Here is a 5,722-nt window from a genome sequence, read left to right as displayed (position 1 = left end):
CCATTCTGAGATCAGGCCGATCTTGCATCAGCAAGGTTCCTAACAACAGGGAGTTGGTTCAGCGATTGCATTGGCGCCACGGGCTTGCTCGTTGTAGTTGGATCGCAAGGGTCATCTTCCACCAAATCGGAATTATCTCCACTCACCGAAAGATCAGGCACCTCAACTATATCAATTGGTATCAGATTTTAAGGTTGATCGATGAGTTTATCGAGTGTTTTTTTCTCCTACAGTCCACAAAACCACATCAAAATTCAGGTTAGACCTTATCCCAGCACCCTTTTGAGCCTTGCACTTTCTTTCAATAATCTGCATTGTTGAATTTGTGTGCTTTCGCGTCATTTGTTGCTGGTCGCATTGTGTTTTTTCACCATCCTTCTTTCTTCCACCATTCAAACCCTAGCGCGCCGGCACCATCTCCCGTTTGATCACGCCACAAACCGAGTCAACGTCGCTTCCCTGTTTTTTTCTCCTTCGGTTACATTAAAAAAAGAAACGAAAAAAAAGATCGACATCTCCCGTTTCATCACGCCATAAACCGAGTCAACGCCGCTTCCTTGTTTTTCTCCTTCGGTTACGTAAAAAAACAGAAACAAAAAAAGATCGACATCTTTCGTTTGATCACGCCACAAACCGAGTCAACGCCGCTTCCTTGTTTTTCTCCTTCGGTTACGTCAAAAAAAAACAGAAACAAAAAAAAAAAGAAAATGAAGGAGAAAGGATACAAAGCGGTTGTCTCATCTCGGTCGTTTTAGACATACCGGTTGGGCATAACTTTTCGCTCGGTTGTTCAAAAAATCTGAAATTTTTACAGGAGCTTGTTTACACCATTCTGAGATCAGGCCGATCTCGCATCAGCAAGGTTGCTAACCACAGGGAGTTGGTTCAGCGATTGCATTGGCGCCTCGGGCTTCCTCGTCGTAGTCGGATCGCAAGGGTCATCTTCCGCCAAATCGGAATTATCTCCACTCACCGAAAGATCGAGCACCTCAACTATATCAAGTGGTATCGGATTTCCAGGTTGATCGATGAGTTTATTGAGTCTTTTTTTCTCCTACAGTCCACAAAACCACATCAAAATTCAGGTTAGACCTTATCCCAGCACCCTTTTGAGCCTCGCACTTTCTTTCAATAATCTGCATTGTTGAATTTGTGTGCTTTCGCATCATTTGTTGCTGGTCGCATTGTGTTTTTTTCACCATCCTTCTTTCTTCCACCATTCAAACCCTAGCGCGCCGCCACCATCTCCCATTTGATTACGCCACAAACCGAGTCAACGTCGCTTCCGTGTTTTTTTCTCCTTCGGTTACGGTAAAAAAAAAGAAACGAAAAAAGAGATCGACATCTCCCGTTTCATCACGCCACAAACCGAGTCAACGCCGCTTCCTTGTTTTTCTCCTTCGGTTACGTAAAAAAACAAAAACAAAAAAGATCGACATCTTCCGTTTGATCACGCCACAAACCGACTCAACGCCGCTTCCTTGTTTTTCTCCTTTGGTTACGTAAAAAAAAACAGAAACAAAAAAAGATCGACATCTTCCGTTTGATCACGCCACAAACCGAGTCAACGCCGCTTCCTTGTTTTTCTCCTTAGGTTACGTCAAAAAAAAAAACAGAAACAAAAAAAGAAAACGAAGGAGAAAGGATACAAAGCGGTTGTCTCAACTCGGTCGTTTTAAACATACCTTCCTTAAACCGGGCATAACTTTTCGCTCGGTTGTTCAAAAAATCTGAAATTTTTATAGGAGCTTGTAGACACCATTCTGAGATCAGGCCGGTCTCGCATCAGCAAGGTTGCTAACCATAGGGAGTTGGTTCAGCGATTGCATTGGCGCCTCGGGCTTGCTCGTCGTAGTCGGATAGCAAAGGTCATCTTCTGCAAAATCGGAACTATCTCCACTCACCGAAAGATCGGGCACCTCAACTATATCAAGTGGTATCAGATTTCCAGGTTGATCGATGAGTTTATCGAGTGTTTTTTTCTCCTACAGTCCACAAAACCACATCAAAATTCAGGTTACACCTTATCCCAGCACCCTTTTGAGCCTCACACTTTCTTTCAATAATCTGCATTGTTGAATTTGTGTGCTTTCGCGTCATTTGTTGCTGGTCGCATTGTGTTTTTTCACCGTCCTTCTTTCTTCCACCATTGAAACCCTAGCGCGCCGCCACCATCTCCCGTTTGATCACGTCACAAACCGAGTCAACGTCGCTTCCCTGTTTATAGGAGCTTGTTGACACCATTCTGAGATCAGGCCGGTCTCGCATCAGCAAGGTTGCTAACCATAGGGAGTTGGTTCAGCGATTGCATTGGCGCCTCGGGCTTGCTCGTCGTAGTCGGATAGCAAAGGTCATCTTCTGCAAAATCGGAATTATCTCCACTCACCGAAAGATCGGGCACCTCAACTATATCAAGTGGTATCAGATTTCCAGGTTGATCAATGAGTTTATCGAGTGTTTTTTTCTCCTACAGTCCACAAAACCACATCAAAATTCAGGTTAGACCTTATCCCAGCACCCTTTTGAGCCTCGCACTTTCTTTCAATAATCTGCATTGTTGAATTTGTGTGCTTTCGCGTCATTTGTTGCTGGTCGCATTGTGTTTTTTTTCACCATCCTTCTTTCTTCCACCATTCAAACCCTAGCGCGCTGCCACCATCTCCCGTTTGATCACGTCACAAACCGAGTCAACGTAGCTTCCCTGTTTATAGGAGCTTGTTGACACCATTCTGAGATCAGGCCGGTCTCGCATCAGCAAGGTTGCTAACCATAGGGAGTTGGTTCAGCGATTGCATTGGCGCCTCGGGCTTGCTCGTCGTAGTCGGATAGCAAAGGTTATCTTCTGCAAAATCGGAATTATCTCCACTCACCGAAAGATTGGGCACCTCAACTATATCAAGTGGTATCAGATTTCCAGGTTGATCGATGAGTTTATCGAGTGTTTTTTTCTCCTACAGTCCACAAAACCACATCAAAATTCAGGTTAGACCTTATCCCAGCACCCTTTTGAGCCTCGCACTTTCTTTCAATAATCTACATTGTTGAATTTGTGTGCTTTCGCGTCATTTGTTGCTGGTCGCATTGTGTTTTTTTCACCATCCTTCTTTCTTCCACCATTCAAACCCTAGCGCGCCGCCACCATCTCCCGTTTGATCACGTCACAAACCGAGTCAACGTCGCTTCCCTGTTTTTTTCTCCTTCGGTTACATAAAAAAACAAAAACGAAAAAAAGATCGACATCTCCCGTTTCATCACGCCACAAACCGAGTCAACGCCGCTTCCTTGTTTTTCTCCTTTGGTTACGTCAAAAAAAAACGGAAACAAGAAAAGACCGACATCTTTCGTTTGATCACGTCACAAACCGAGTCAACGCCGCTTCCTTGTTTTTCTCCTTCGGTTACGTCAAAAAAACAGAAACAAAAAAAAGAAAACGAAGGAGAAAGGATACATAGCGGTTGTCTCATCTCGGTCGTTTTAAACATACCTTCCTTAAACCCGGCATAACTTTTCGCTCGTTTGTTGAAAAAATCTGAAATTTTTACAGGAGCTTGTTGACACCATTCTGAGATCAGGACGATCTCGCATCAGGAAGGTTGCTAACAACAGGGAGTTGGTTCAGCGATTGCATTGGCGCCACGGGCTTGCTCGTCGTAATCGGATCGCAAGGGTCATCTTCCGCCAAATGGGAATTATCTCCACTCACCGAAAGATCAGGCACCTCAACTATATCAATTAGTATTAGATTTCCAGGTTGATCGATGAGTTTATTGAGTGTTTTTTTCTCCTACAGTCCACAAAACCACATCAAAATTCAGGTTAGACCTTATCCCAGCACCCTTTTGAGCCTCGCACTTTCTTTCAATAATCTGCATTGTTGAATTTGTGTGCTTTCGCGTCATTTGTTGCTGGTCGCATTGTGTTTTTTTTCACCATCCTTCTTTCTTCCACCATTCAAACCCTAGCACGCCGGCACCATCTCCCGTTTGATCACGCCACAAACCGAGTCAACGTCGCTTCCCTGTTTTTTTTCTCCTTCGGTTACGTTAAAAAAACAGAAACGAAAAAAAAGATCGACATCTCCCGTTTCATCACGCCATAAACCGAGTCAACGCCGCTTCCTTGTTTTTCTCCTTCGGTTACGTCAAAAAAAAAACAGAAACAAAAAAGATCGACATCTTTCGTTTGATCACGACACAAACCGAGTCAACGCCGCTTCCTTGTTTTTCTCCTTCGGTTACGTCAAAAAAACAGAAACAAAAAAAGAAAACGAAGGAGAAAGGATACAAAGCGGTTGTCTCATCTCGGTCGTTTTAGACATACCTTTCTTAAACTGGGCATAACTTTTCGCTCGGTTGTTCAAAAAATCTGAAATTTTTACAGGAGCTTGTTGACACCATTCTGAGATCAGGCCGATCTTGCATCTGCAAGGTTGCTAACCACAGTTTCAGCGATTGCATTGGCGCCTCGGGCTTGCTCGTCGTAGTCGGATCGCAAGGGTCATCTTCCACCAAATCGGAATTATCTCCACTCACCGAAAGATCTGGCACCTCAACTATATCAAGTGGTATCAGTTTTCTAGGTTGATCAATGAGTTTATCGAGTGTTTTTTTTCTGCTACAGTCCACAAAACCACATCAAAATTCAGGTTAGACCTTATCCCAACACCCTTTTGAGCCTCGCACTTTCTTTCAATAATCCGCATTGTTGAATTTGTGTGCTTTCGCGTCATATGGTGCTGGTCGCATTGTGTTTTTTTACCATCCTTCTTTCTTCCACCATTCAAACCATAGCGCGCCGCCACCATCTCCTGTTTGATCACGCCACAAACCGAGTCAACGTCGCTTCCCTGTTTTTTTCTCCTTCGGTTACGTTAAAAAAACAGAAACGAAAAAAAGATCGACATCTCCCGTTTCATCACGCCACAAACCGAGTAAACGCCGCTTCCTTGTTTTTCTCCTTCGGTTATGTAAGAAAACAGAAACAAAAAAAGATCGACATCTTCCATTTGATCACGCCACAAACCGAGTCAACGCCGCTTCCTTGTTTTTCTCCTTCGGTTACGTCAAAAAAAAACAGAAACAAAAAAAAGAAAACAAAGGAGAAAGGATACAAAGCTGTTGTCTCATCTCGGTCGTTTTAAACATACCTTCCTTAAACCGGGTATAACTTTTCGCTTGGTTGTTCAAAAAATCTGAAATTTTTACAGGAGCTTGTTGACACCATTCTGAGATCAGGCCGATCTCGCATCAGCAAGGTTGCTAACCACGGGGAGTTGGTTCAGCGATTGCATTGGCGCCTCGGGCTTGCTCGTCGTAGTCCGATTGCAAGGGTCATCTTCCGCCAAATCGGAATTATCTGCACTCACCGAAAGATCGGGCACCTCAACTATATCAAGTGGTATCAGATTTCCAGGTTGATCGATGAGTTTATCGATTGTTTTTTCTCTTATCGTCCACAAAACCACATCAAAATTCAGGTTAGACCTTATCCCAGCACCCTTTTGAGCCTCACACTTTCTTTCAATAATCTGCATTGTTGAATTTGTGTGCTTTCGCGTCATTTGTTGCTGGTCGCATTGTGTTTTTTTCACCATCCTTCTTTCTTCCACCATTCAAACCCTAGCGCGCCGCCACCATCTCCCGATTGATCACGCCACAAACCGAGTCAACGTCGCTTCCCTGTTTTTTTCTCCTTCGGTTACGTTAAAAAAAACGAAAAAAAA

The sequence above is a fragment of the Zea mays genome, chromosome 9, assembly GCF_902167145.1.
Source record: "Zea mays cultivar B73 chromosome 9, Zm-B73-REFERENCE-NAM-5.0, whole genome shotgun sequence".
Classification (NCBI taxonomy): Eukaryota; Viridiplantae; Streptophyta; class Magnoliopsida; order Poales; family Poaceae; genus Zea; species Zea mays.
The sequence above is the reverse complement of the archived record's forward strand: the minus strand, read 5'-3'. Positions refer to the sequence as shown.